Below are 16031 nucleotides of genomic sequence, written 5' to 3'. Positions count from 1 at the left end.
TTGAAATAATAACACATTTTTAGTTATTTTAGTTGTCAAAAAAAAATTGTGACATATCTAAGTTATCTTCGCGACACACTGGTTGGGAAACACTGAATTGTATACGAATAATCTTTTAGAGATCGGGTCGCTATCTTCGACATCTTCTTCATTCACATATTATCATGTCGAATGCTTATATAAATATGTATTCTTGGACGTTGAGATAATACGTTTCTCGTCTCTCCATCACCCGCTTAGCAGGCGGATTTAAGGGATCATATCTTGGCATGACAAATAAGTAGATGATCACAGTGCATTTGTGATCCACAGTGTAGCAACAAGGTCACGAGTAAATGAGATTTAGTCGAAAATAAATTCTTTAACAGTCGCTATGATGATAAGATGAAAATAATAAAACTAATACATGATATCATTACTTATATTTATAAGTAATATTTAATATAATACACCTGATTGAAGTACTTAATCATTTTAATGTATCATTATTATATTGTGCACATCTAGAAAATACAGAGAAGCTATTTATTAGCTAAATTAAAAATATTTCTTCACAGTTAATAGTTAGTGAGTATAATTAATAAACAATCGTGCTGTGACATCAAGGAATTTCGCATATTTTATTTTTATAAATAAAGTACCATTGAAATTCTATAAATTTTATTGCTAGTATAATAATATCTTGTCTTATTTATTTATTCTTTTCAGACTAATTAGTATTAATACTATTTAGCGGACATGCACAAAAGAGTGTCTATATCTGATAAAATCATAAAATATTTTAAAATGATTCATATAAGTGCAGCAATTAACTAACAATGAGGAAAACATATAGAATATTAATAATAATTGGTATAATATATTATACTCTATTTGTCATTACACGTCATAAGTTACTATAAGGTACATATTGAGTTTTAAAAAATTCGAATCTCTCCACTTTCATAACAACTTTTTGACGCCCAATACATGCGAGAGACACGGGTAGCAAAAATGGTCTTTACTATTATAGATCCACCAGTGTAAGTTGTCAGTTGAGTGAGGGCGCCACAATATGCTAACATTTGACATATTAGCAATCAATACTTTTTTTTATAATGTAATCAGCTTAGTTCTAAATTCGAACACCTGTCGATTTATGATGGTACCTATATCTATAGAAACCCCGAAGGAAGGAATGAAGAGCTACACAAGAGATTGTCTTGGCGTCGATAACTGGAGGGGAGCTGGAGTTAAACTGTAACCCAACCGGAAGACGAACAATTGAGATAAAAAACAAATGTCCACCTAATTAATAATGCAATTCAAAGTTTGCAAGTAAATTTAAGTAAATTGACCAAACAAGGACAACTATAAATGGAACCATTTAACCAAAAATATGCGCAGGTGCAATTTCTTCGAGTGCGCAGTAATTCATTATACATAATTAATAAAATTATTATCGTGGTTGCTAAATTGTCAAATTTACTTACATTAAGTCTATTGCTGCCCGCGGTGGCTGCGCGGCTTAAGCGCTGGACTATAAAGCCGTGGGTCCCAGGGTCTGGCAAGTGTACATATATTGTTTTTCAATTTGTGTGTGTCAGGGTATGGACCTAATAGGTTGAGCAAGTGGCTGACATCCATTTCTCGTAAAAAACAAAAATCTGTCAATACAAACCTCTACTCTGTGGAGGCCCACATGATCTTATCAGGATCGGACATGATCGAAAAAAAAAGTCTATTGCATCGCTTTTTCTCGTTCTATGCCCTTCCCTATGAATCTTGTTTCGAACCAAAACTATCGAAAATCGTATGTTTATTATGAAAACTACGAGAAAAAACAATTTGTTTATTAAAAAAGAAGAATAATTTATTATCTTCTTGAATATTAATTAATATTACTGATGCCTACGTAATTTAGTATGAAAGCAGCTCTATTCAAAATATCATGATCATCGGCTCTACAAACGAATGTAGGTCTTGGCTCCCTCCAGGACACTTTTCCATTCTTTTCTGTCCGGCCTAACCTCGCTGCATGGCCACATACTCAGGGATGTGGATGTGGTGTCAGATGGACTGCCCAACAGAGTCATTCTTCGTTTTCATATGTGAGACCGCAGGCTTCTTAGCTCAAACACTCCAATATATAATATATAAATATGGGTCTATCTATTTTACTCTTATTTGAGAGAAGTTTTGATCTCAAATAATGTCTCTGTAAACCGTAATAATAGTATAATTTGACGGTGTAATTCTTCTATTAACTTCTAGGCTGATATATCTGATCAAAATGCATATATATATATATATATTTAAATAAATTATATTATCTATTACATAGATATTTCGAGAAATGGATTTCGTCACACACTATAATATTTTGAATTATTATTGTAAAGATCTTTCGTATGATATTAGTGATTGTATTAAAGACAAGGTTGTTTTATTCTAATAATTTATGTTCTCAGAAGTTTCTATAGAGTAATGTTTCCTAAAACTCAATGTTATATTATCTGGTTCTGTCATGCGGTAGTGTTTTATTATGAACCACTGGGAAAATTTAACTACCAGGAATTAATAATACCTAAGTTTACAAAAACGACAAATAATTTCAAACGTCTATCTGACATGTTTGCTGTGGTCTTGCTAAGTGTCTGTAATTCACACGGAAATTAAATAATCATCTATATTTTTAAAAAAGATATTAATTTATAATGGTGTCTATCCTTGACATTGTAAATCTTGCATTGATGTGTGATTTTTTCTAAACGTGATAATGTAATACACAGATATAAAACAAATGCGATGAAAAAAATTATAGGTGTGTTCACATTCTATTTATGAGAACCATTTTTTTAATAATATTATTAAATGGTTACAATATTTAATTTTAAAAAGAAAATTAATTGATTTAACACGATTAAAGTTAATTAAAGTAATTATTACCTACACAGTAAAATGTCGATATTTATATTTAATTATCTTATCGCTGATATTATAATATTCTTCTATTATAATAATATTATAGTACATATGTGGTATTCACCTACATATATTATATAAAGGTACACATGTGTGTGAATTCTCCATCTATATTTTTTTATAATACCTCGCACCAAATAGATACATCATAATATACCAAAGTGCTTAATTAATATTCTACTAATCATTATTATTAAAATTATTTCATTCGATCAATAAAATATAGCCATATAAAATGAAATTACCATTTTCTATCCGAACTTGAACATACGGGTCTCCAAGGCATGGGGGTTAGGTATATTAATATACCCGTCATCATCCATGCACTGGACCAAACACACATTGATAAACAACATGCATCAAGACATACTATACATCAGTGGCGAAGGGTGGGGGTGGAGGTAGGGTGTTAAGATTGTATATAAATAGTGCACACTAAACTTTGTCGGTTATGCTTATTTGTTTTCATTGAATTAAGAATACAATTTGCAGAAGGTGTTGGTTAGTTTTTAAATTTTAATTAAACTCTGCCTGAACCAAACCATAATAGTTTAAATATGCTTAATGATTTAAGAATACATATTACAGAATATATGATGTTGATTAGTTTTTTTAAATTCATTAAACCCTGCCTAAACCAAACCATAATCGATAAAAAATATTCGTTTATCTATAAAATATCTAAAATTATGCCATTCAACCTTACATAATTTATATTTTTCATAGATAAACGATTATTTTTGCAAATCTTATTTAGGTATGGTCCCAATATTTAAGCTCGATTTGATATAAATAAAAAGGATTTCAAGTTATACACATTTATATTTTTATAAAAATCGATGTTTTTTTTAAAATAAGTAAATATAAAAAATACTAAACTACGAGTTAGTCAAAAATCTGTACGAGGAAAAATTGAAAACTTAATAAACTAAATTTTAATAATAAATATGACCATAAAATATAATGTAATAATAACGTAACTGTGGACATAAATTATGTAACAAATTCAGATTTTTTACAATAATTGTAAGTTTATCTTTGACTTAAAAAAATATTTTTCTTTTTAATGTTTTCAGATACTTATTTATTAATTAATACAGTTGAAATTGTAAATCATCAAAAAAATGTCTCAAATTGCAAGCTTCTTATTTTTCCGCTAGGAGCCTCTGGTAGGTAGAAGCCTCCCCCTTAAGTTGAATAATGACAATGGGAGAATGGTAGATCACTACCAATTTTGATATTGGATAGTAGATCACAGCCTACTTGAAGTTGAACATGCCTGCTATATAATAACAATGTTCAAATAATTAAAATCATAAGCAATCCTTCCAAAAACAGCTCATTATTGCATATTATTATAACCAGCTAAATATGTAGATATGTTTAAGACAATAAGTAGGTAGCCGATAATAATGTAGGTACTCAATTTTATTAGTCATTGTCACATAAGCTTTACCTTTATAATTTATGTAAAAAAACCTGTTACTCTACAATCTACACTCAGTACATTAACTTACTGTCGTTTTATTGGGTAATAATTTATTGTCCTTAGTAGGTACGGATGTTTCCGCTATATTGAATAAAAATGTTAAATTCGTATTTATTGAAAGAATGATAATTCTTATTATTATCTACCTATGCAAGTAGTTAAATAATAAATATTCCATTATACACAAAAACGATACATATGTAGCCTGACTAGGTGCATAATAATTTATATTATGTCACTACGTATTCTGAATAGTGAATACAATATGTGGGTGACATCACTGTATTAGTGACAATGATCAAATATTATGTACGTATAATGAAGTTATATAATATTAACGAGAAATAAAGCCTACCCTCGCATTGTTTATAGTATGTACAAGGGTTTGTACAATATATATATATATATTGTTTTTTGTTGCATTATATCGCTGATTAAATTAATATTAGGTAGGCACCTATTACAGCCAGGGCTCGAAGTGGACCGGAGCGCACCGAAGCGCCGATCCGGTTCATAAAATCCCCAAAATTATCACTCCATCTCGTGGACCAACTTATTTGACCGTCTGAGCTAGATAGGCCATATAACAAAAATCTAACACACTTGTTCTCATAAAATACATATAGAATTAAATAACTATGTTAATATTTTTTTTAATTATCAAGCGCTCCGGTTCGCAAAATTTTCATTTCGAGCGCTGATTAAGCCCACAAAAATAATTTTAACAATTTAAATCAAGTCAAAAAAAAAAAAAAATATTGGGACTACTACATTATTTAGATGACAATAACTATATTAGAATGTTCACAATGACCTATAGATATATTATAATCGAATTTTTACATTAGGCAAACTATTTTTACATTAGTGTGTAAGGGTAAGTATCCAAAATCAGTATTTCCAAGACGGGTCTAGGACGATTTGGCACCGGACAACTAGACGCCACGGAATTCGAAAATAAATAGACATTAGGTACTTTTAGGTACTTAAAAAAATATTCCATATTATTATTTATACTTCAATGATTATATTATGATTTAATAGTTGGTAAGAATGTAAATATGCAGACGTAAACAATGATTTAATCGTGCATATGTTTAAGTTCCAACGAAAAAAGAGTTTTTTATTTAATATAAAGCCTTAAGCATGGTAATTCTCAATCCGCGATAAAGAATACATTATGTTAAGAGTAAAATGAATTCAAACTACTAAGTAGTAGATAGAAACTGATTAAAATACCTCGTCTACACGTGTCTACGACAGTGCGGCGTCCAATTGTCCGGAGACCAGTCGTCCCATTCCCTCCAAGACCGCTAAAATTAATTTAACACCTATCCTCTTTAATTATGGTAAATAATTAATGCTCTCTTGTGATCTACGTCTTTTGATCAAAGCGACTGGTAACCATTTGATTGTGAAGAACGTCGTTAAACACTGCCATACGAGTAATCTACATTACGTATATGATTATCAAACAAAAGCTATTTGGCGGAATTTGAAGTAGGTGCCTCAGATAGCATACTCATGAATCAAAGAATGATCGACGGGCCAAAGGATTAGACCACGCGGGCATGACCACCAAGACGTTGAACACGTCCTCTAGGATTGCTCGCTTATGAAACCTGAACGAGCGGAGCTGTTTGCCAGGGTCCGTCCTCATACAGGCCCAATTGGCCACGCGGATCTGATAGCAACCGAGGCCAACTTTACGGGATTTGAGAAATTTGCAGCATCGTATGGGGAGCGGGGTCCCGACTCCTCTGTAGACTCATCTATTTCAACTCGTGACACTCAGTATGCGGTTACACAGGGCGCTTAGCGTCAGAAGACAGTAGAACCAGTCCAAAACATTTGTTTTCTTTCTTAACTTCCTTCTTTAAGGCTATAACTCAGTTGAGGCATGGTCTAAAAAGATCGTTGCTAGGCGATGCGCGGATTGCGGGTCGCGGGTGCAAATGACGCATGCCAAACGAAATATAATTTGTCATATAAATCCAACATGCGTCCATTTATTGTTATGTTTATTGTTCTATTAGTAAAGCTTCAATTACATTGAGCTTCTTTACGAGCTGTTTGTTGGCGAATTTATAATCTGCCTGTAAAGTCTCCCAGTGTAATCATCGAACATGTTAGCTTGTTCGATGATTACACTGGGCGACTTTACAGGCAGATTATAAATTCGCCAACAAACAGCTCGTAAAGAAGCTCAATGTAATTGACGCTTAACAATAATAATATATTCATTGACATGATTTCTTTTCCAAGTAAATCGGTAACGTTTTTAGTCATCTTTACACGATTTAAGAATTAATACCCCCGTCGCCATCACGAAACAAATTGACGTATTCACACCTCGACGTTCGCTGTCCGAATGCCAGCGAGTCCAAAATTTCGTCGCGCCTATAATTGAAAATTATTTGCCGTTTCACTGATGTATCATCTTAAGCACTACGGTGCAAGATTGTAGCGTCAGTCCCGTGCGGCTCCGTCTCGGGACAGGATGAGCACTTAAAATCACCTCTTTCGGACACGTTTATAGCGTCATGGAAGGTGGCCGTGCATATCCATGGCTGTACTTACATGACGGGTGGTGGTGGTGGTCACCCAAACAATGAAAGATTTGTTTGATTCTCACTCAGTCCAACTTTTTTCTAGGATTTTTCCTAATAGGTAAATTAACTGAGATTTTTCAAAATTATAATATATTTTCTATAAGATTATAAATATTTCTGAGAATTCATATCAAGTATGTACCTACTATATCTGCAAAATAAATATTAATATTCGTATCACCTCGTGCTGCAGGCGAATCAACGTCAATATTGAATTACAGTAGGTACTTTTTTATGTAAAACATTTTTTAATTATGTATTATGAAGACTGACAATTTTTCACATTTTTTTTTTGATTCTTTCATAGTTTTTTGGTGGATAGTTTTGAAGTTTTGATGGAATAACATGATTATACGTAAATATTCGTGTGTATCGTCAGATACATTATTTGTTTCATGTATCTACAATAATTAATAGTCGTGATAATATTAAATGATACCTATGTATTATATGGATGGAAATTATTCTAGAAACATTATTTATTTGCAGTCTATTACATTTTCAGTTTTCCAAATAATGCTACTTATATTATATCACTTTTTATTCATTATCTATCAATGTAACGTAAATGGTCTTGGATGTCGTATACCTACATAAAAATATATTATTTTCTTACCAATGTTATTACTCATATAACCGCATACAATCAGACATCAAATTAGTAAAGATAGATCATGAGTGAGCCCATGAAAAAAATAGAAAGAATTATTTTTTAAAAAATGAGCATACCGAGAAAAAAATGTGTGTGATTTTTTCTTTGATGTTCATTGTTATACGGAAAGAATCCACATTCAATAGATACCTGGGTAGTGAATACCTACTAGAAAAGTTGATGAAATAACCTTTGCTATTTATTTATATTTCGCGAGCAACTTTTCTCCACAATTTAACTATTTTCGATTTCCCGATCTCCAGAATTGGGTGTTGCGAGTAGGTATAGCCGGGCGGTTGTTTTTGAATTATCTGAGTATAACGATGGCGATGTTCCTTATACCTTGAACTATTAGGCACCCCCACTGCGAAATATTAACAGCGTTTTTATCAGATCGTTCAACTATAAAAGTCTAAACATAATAAGCACCGATTCGAATTCGCGCGACGGAGTATCTAACAAAAAACTTTTTACCGATAGTTCATTATAATATTATCGAGCAGTAAACAATGGTGCCCCTAGCCTCGGGGCCAAAAGCTAAGTTCAAACGTGACGTTACCAAAAAAACCTGATTTATAATATTGTTATTATGTGCTTTGGTAGAGCACTTGAATCGCAATGTCCTGCACTGTGTTATGAATGTTATGTTTTGACTGAGATTTAGTAAAGCGTTACGACGCTTTGAACTCGATATTATTTGCAAATAAGTTTACCGTTGGGTGTCATTTTTTCAAAAGTTGTTTTTTACTTGGGTATTTTTTTACTTATTTAATTAAATCCTAATCTTAATTTTTACATTGTGATCTGTGGAGATATCTAACGATTAATGAACTATTCCTCGATGACCATTGTTGGCTACCATTTTCAAATATGGCGGCCAAAGTTGCTAAAATAGCACCCAGCAGATTCGTTATCAGTGTAAATAACTGAGTCAGAAGTCAAAAACATTTGTCCCCCTACATTTTGTAGGTCATACCTACTAACTAAGTTCGTATGGGCTGACGAGAGACTGAAATAATCTTATCTATTACTATTTTCTCGTTTGGGCCGGCCGAAGTAACTTAAGTTAGGAATTCTGCACACTCAAGTGCAGCCATTTTCAAACTGGGAGGCGGGGACTAATGCAAAAGTAGGTGCGAAGAGTGTAAAAGAAATTAATGTAACCACTGGTTTGCAGTTTGCAAGTCCATAGTTCATAAACCGGCCGCTAGAGAACTGCTAGTCACAGTAACCATCAAAACGATAACATGCCGATATTTTTTTTTGGAAAATTGGGTGTTTCGAATAAATCAATGCTAGTAGGTACCACAGATGCATTCACTGATTCAAAAAGACAAAGTGAAAGCATTCATAAAAAATGAAGCTATGGAAATCAAAATTACAAAAAAATAGTTCGACATTTATCCACTTTGAAATGATTTCTGCGCCAGAACAAACAAAAATCTATTTACTGAACACTGGTTTGCTGATCTACTTTTCACATTATTTACAAGATCTTTATTTTATATATTTTATAAGTTCGCGTGGATTCAAAATATTAATTTTTTGGTGAACAAGATGATGAATTTGGATTGACTATGAAAAGGAAACAATTATAGAATTATCATGCGATAGGTTCCTACTTCATTGAAACAAAAATTTCAAAGAGAAACCCTAGTTGTTCATCGAAGTGAAGAATATACCTAATTATTTGTCAAACAAAGCAATCCAAGTGCTACTTCCTTTCGTAACATCATTTTTATGCGAAACGGGATTTTCTGCATTTTAGAATAGCTACAAGCAGCACTCTCGTCAACTCCACAATGACACCTAAATTTAATAAACTCTGTGCTAATAAACAAGCACATTCATCGCATTAAAAATAAAGTATGTTTACAATTAATGTAAGTATACCTATAATATATTATGTAGATATAGTATAACCTTGTTATTATTCTGTTAATTAAGTTTTTGTTCATTTTTAGTATTAATATATCTTTACCATTCATAAATATGTCTGTTTTATTAATTTATGAACTAAATGGGGGTGGAAGGCTGGGAAGGGGGAAAAAGGATTTCAAGTTATACACATTTATATTTTTATAAACATCGATGTTTTTTAAAATATATATAAAAAATATTAAAACGATGAATTATTCAAAAATCTACACCACATAAAATCTAAAACTTAATAAACTAAATTTTAATGATAATTATGACCATAAAATATAATGCAATAATAATATTTGACCCTGCAACGAATTCACATTTTATTACATTTTTTTACAATTGTAAGTTTACCTTTAAGTTTAAAAAAAAATAAAAAATCTTTTTAATGTTTTCGGATACATATTTATTAAATAATACAGTTGAAATTGTAAATTATCAAAAAAAAAAATCTCAAATTGCAAGCTTCGTATATTTCCGCTAGGTTCTCTGCTGGCATGCGTCTCCCCCTTAACTAGCTGAGCTGCGCAATCTATTCTGGAGTCTGGCCTTCACAATATCGTCTGACACCACCTCAGGCTGATAGGCCTAGCAGAACAGCTGGCAATCGCCGATTGCTACCACTGACATTTTAATAGAATACTAAAAGAGCCAGCTGGCGGTCGCCAGTCTGTCTCGCTAGGTCTTGCAGACCGCTTGGCGGTGTTGGATATTAAATAAATATATTATATTTCACTTAGAAGAAATAAAAGATAAAATAGCAAACAACATGCATAATGTCTTTATTAAAAGAAACATTATTGCAATTTAATTTTTATTGAGTATTAATAGTTACTTATGATATAATAATAACTATCAATCTATGTTATATGGAAGTATGTGATACTTACTATAAATATTGAGAAGAACGTAATATATGTATAATATAGTATAGTTTCTTATATTACTCGAAAGTCTGAAATTATTCAATTTATTGATAGCAGTATTAAAATTATCTTCATCTTACAATAAACGTCTTGATTGAAATTGATTATTTATGGGTGCTAATACAAATGTCACATTTTTCGATTATTCCTGCAAATTTTAAATTTGAATTCTGACGTCAAACGAACTTGTTATAGGCGGTTCGCGAAAGAAAACAAATGATAATCATTTCCTATATATTATTATCCTAATGCGTCAATTACATTCATGACCTACTTTACGAGCTGCTTGTTGGCGAATTTACAATCTGCCTGTAAAGTCGCCCAGTGTCATCATCGAACAAGCTAACAAACAGATTGTAAACAATCTACCGAGAAAAGTTGAAAGCCGATCAACTTTACACGCTACGCGCCGGCATGTGGGCCTATTGCGTCTGCGCAGTAGAGCGTAGTAGCAACCTCCCGGTAAAAAAACGAACTACGTTCTGTCAAAATAGTCGCTAGCTTGTTGGCTTCTCAACGAATGGAAAGTTTTGTGTGTCATCATCACAATCGCAGTAGCTGAATCGCCCGCTTTTAAATTCGCCAACAAACAGCTCGGAAAGAAGCTCAATGTAATTGAGGCTTTCTCAATGTAATTGACGCATAAGAGATTTTGGAAAACGCACCAACTGCTCATTTAAGCGACATTTTATTAATATTTGTACATCTTCACTTCGATATGTACGCTACCGAATTGTCTACCTATTGAGTTCAACAGATTTGAAAAATATTCGATGATTTCGCAGAAACGTGACGTTTAAAATCCAAATTTTTTTACATACCGTATACGATTCGCCATATTGCTATTCACGGTCGACCGATTGACGTCTTCGTCGCTTAAGACCTTCTAATCCTTTATTTTCAAATGGAACCAATTATTTTAATTCAAATATCGTAATGTAGGCATTGGCGCACTTTTTCCGGTGAGAAAACCATAATCTTGGTACGATTCACTACGTAAATTATCTTCTGACAACCGCGTCCGCCACTGCTATAATTTCATAGATAACGTGATATTCCAAATTGATTTTTTTAAATATTTTTTTATGGCTGTCACATTTATTATTTTTATTACATTATTATTACCTACACACTTTTTTTTATTGAATAATTACCTTTCCATAGATTAATATAACCAAAATTTATGCCAAATTTGAATCTACTAAAGACAAAATTGCCATTGTAAGAATGAAACAGAAAATAATTTAAATCTTTATTTTAGACAATCTGACATTAATGAAAGACATCATATTATAATAACGGTTGATATTATAATAATATCTACATATTTATATGTATCCACTATGGAATGAAGGGTTCCGCAATCTGATTTTACTACTATCGGTTATACGAATTTGTGATAGTATACCTATTTCTATCGTCTTTATCATCATCGACCTGAACCAATCCACTGCTGGATAAAGCCGTAACTGATTCTACTCCTTTTTGTCATATGAATTGATATATTTATCAAAATCGGTGATATTATAAAACTTCTATTTATAATGCCATTATTATCATGATTCTGAATCAATCCACTGCTGGATGAAGGCCTCTCTCAGTTGTTTGTATTTCTGTCGGTCATATAAATTGCTATATTTATCAAAATTGCTGATATTATATATTTACCCATTCATAGTATCATCATTATCATCATCAACCAGGATCAATCCACTGCTGGGTGAAGGTTATCCCAACCTAATTCTACTCTACTTGGTCATATAAATTGCTATATTTTTTTAAATTTGTGATTTTATATACCTACCCATTTATACCGTCATCAACCTGTATCAATCCACTGCTGGATGAAGGCCTCTATAAGCTGATTCCACACCTTTGGATCTTATAAATTCCTATTCTTATCAGAATTGGTCAATTCCTCTCAGATATAATATGACCATTATTTATCAACATTTGTTTCGATATGAATGTCCCGCACCGGAAGACTAGGTTATTTAAGGTTAAATTTTCATTCAAAAACGGCGGCAAGCATTTATTTTTTATAGACTCCTAACCTTTTATTATCTAAATGGGTCCCGTGGCAGATTAATAATAATGTTATATTAGATCGCTATTTATAATAATCACATACATTGCTTTATATTCAAATTTATGAGATGTATAATTATTTATTATATTTAAATGCACGTGTTTTAACGAAACATTTATATAACTACACATATTATATTCTATTAAAATGTCAGTGGTCGCAATCGGCGATTGCCAGCTGTTCTACTTGGCCTATCAGCCTGGGGTGGTGTCAGACTATATTGTGAAGGCCAGACTCCAGAATAGATTACGCATATGACCACAAATTTATATTGACAGTGACGACTTGCAAATCGTAAAACTGACAAATCAGCGAAATGTCAAACTATCTGAGGTGAATGAAAATCTATTCCGAAGGGAAAACTCTATGCATACTTCACAATTATATTAAAATCCAGCACCGCCAAGCCGTCTGCAAGACCTAGTGAGACAGACTGGCGACCGCCAGCTGGCTCAGCTAGTTAGTCTATTAGTTTGACAGATAAAAAACAGTGACGTGGTTTTAGATTATATTTTAGTAGTAATTAGTGAGGAAATATGCATTTATTTCTTGTTAAAACTGATAGTACGCCAATGTGCCTCTTAGAGATTTGAATAGTTTTGTGGAATTATCATTGTGATTTGTGATATATAGATTATATAGAAAGTATTAGGCAACATTATAATTAATTTGCGGTAGATGGACAGCAACACGCGAAAATGTATGGTGACGGATATAAAACGCGATTTAAAAATGATATTATCTGTGATTGTGTCGAGTTTTATCAGATTGTGCCGGAATTTGGGTCTCTTAAAAATGAATTGAAATAGTTTAAAAATCAACAAAATAGTATTTAAATAAAAAAAAATTGTGCGTTTTCCAAAATCTATTAGGATAATAATATATAGGAGATTATAATGAGAGCTGTGTTTGGCTATGGTCTAGGGAACACAAAATGAATAGGAACTGGCTTACCATACTTGATGTGGTATAACAAGCTACCTACAAAAATATGTTGGGTGTGGAAAAATATGGGATAAACTTAAACACGTGTTAAAGAATTTGTTATTTTCAATACTTACGTCTGTATGATAATAATGACGTCCATTGAAGTTTGTAATGTAAATACAACGTGCATTCAATATTGTGGACAGTCGGTACGGTTTTTTACTTACCTACCATGCTTTAAATTAAAATATTGGTCCACTGCGATGGCTTTTACATTTATATTTATTAATCTGTTCTGTGCTATTTCAAAAATTTAAGGAGAAAAACATTCTCGTATAGTTATAAATTATTTACCTATCATCGCTACGAAAGAGTACCTACCTCATTAATATTTGGTCTATGGAAACATATCAATACAATATTATAATCGTCAACATAATTTTATTAGATTAATGACCATGAACTCTATTTTCGGTGACATGGCTGGCGCATACATATAGGCGAACTAGACAACCGCCTAGGGCACAAGACATAAGGGGGCACATAAATAATGGAGAACTAAAATTAATTTATAATTAATTAGTAATTTTAAATAATACGTTTTATTTTATTTTGATGTTTTTATCTGTTTGTTGTAATTATGTATCATAAGTAGTGATCGGATTCGGAATCTGGTGGCGTTCCATGGCCAGCTTCAGCTATACAAACGATACAACCAGATACAAACGGTACAAACGATACAAATCCCGGAGTTTTGTCACAATATAGGTGTATATTGTTTAGTCTAGTAAACGCTTGGCCTGGAACCCAGCCTCTCGCCATGAGTTCGGAAAACATTCTGATCGCTAATCAATTTTTTTATTTTCTATCGACCGTTTTTGTTAAAACTGCAACATTTCCAGGTAGGCGGTCTAAGCTAATCCAAGATAAAAAGAGACCGTATACGTTTTTATCTCAGAAATTTATATGAATAGTTCAACAAATATATAATTATTTCTCTGGGCCGACACGTCGTTGGAAAGTTTTATCTAACCGTATCCCAATATTTACTCTCAAACCATTGAGCGAAACAAGGTAGGAGTGAAGCCTTTAAGATATAAGCTTGGTGATATATATGATGCATTAATGGAGATATTTGATGACCCAATATTGAAGAATTCATCAGGAAATTCATCCTGAATTGAAGCAAAGGCCCTTACTTGCTGATGTAATTTGCAATTTTAAATTTATGGTGTCAATTGTCGCATGGTAGGTACAATATTCTTTTAGAAGCAAATATTGCAAGTAAAATATTACAAGGAAGGATACTGATATAATATTATTATATTCTGCTTAAAATCAATTAGAGCTAACTAAAAAAATATTTACTAAGTTGCAGGAGTGATGCATTTTATGAACAAGTTTTAATTGATGCTGCTGAGATTGCAAAGATGCTAAAAACAGAACCAAAATTTGACACAAAACATGTTTGAAGGAGAAGACAGAAACGGCATTTTCAATATAAAGCTGAAGACGAGGCACCCCAAGAACCTAAACAGCAATACAAAATAGGTTTCTACTATCCAGTTTTAGACATGGCTATGCAATCTATCGAAGAGAGGTTCAAACAATTGGAATAATATTTTATTTGGCTTCCTGTATGACAAAATTATATAATATAAACAAAAAGCCACCTGCAGATATTATTGTAGACTCCAAAAATTTAGAAAATACTTTGACTCATAATGCTAACAAAGATATTATTATTGATGCTAACAATCAATCTTCAGTGAGCTTCAAGCAGTAGCTCGAAGACTTTCAAAATCTATGCCACCACCAAAAGTACTGCTCTTTATAATAGTGGAACAAAATATTGAAGGTTGTGTGCCAAATGTTTTTGTATTATAACACTTCCTGTAACAGTGGCAAGTGATGGACGTAGTTTCTACAAATTGAAGCTTATTAAAACGTACTTGCGCTCAACGATGCCACAAAACCGACTAGTCGATTTAGCAACAATTTCAATTGAGTAGGTATGACCAAACTACGACATTAGATTTGAAGGAGTTGGTTAATTTTTTTGCAAAAAAGAAGGCGAGAAAAAATAAATTTTAATTCTGTAATCATGTCTATTTTTTGTTAAATAAGCATTGTTGTTTATTATCTGGTTACAAATTCTTTTTTTATTTAAATTAAACTGTATATTTGAAACTGAAAAATAAAAAGTTTATAATTTTCTTATGATTTTTCTCTTATGTGTGCGTGCGTGTTTTATAATAATTTATTAAATTAAAATTTTTGGAAGAGACTAAAAATATTATATAAATAAGTGTCTGTTATATTATGTCTAATGATCCCTAAATGTTTTTTTTATTATTTCGAAAAAAATGAGACAATTTGTTAAAAAGGGGGCACGCAAATAAACGTTACCTAGGGCACCAAATAACCTCGCGCCGGCGCTACACAA

Source organism: Rhyacophila brunnea, unplaced genomic scaffold, assembly GCF_057557595.1.
Source record: "Rhyacophila brunnea isolate RB1 unplaced genomic scaffold, BYU_Rbru_1.0 scaffold_2, whole genome shotgun sequence".
Classification (NCBI taxonomy): Eukaryota; Metazoa; Arthropoda; class Insecta; order Trichoptera; family Rhyacophilidae; genus Rhyacophila; species Rhyacophila brunnea.
This window is presented reverse-complemented; position numbering follows the sequence as displayed.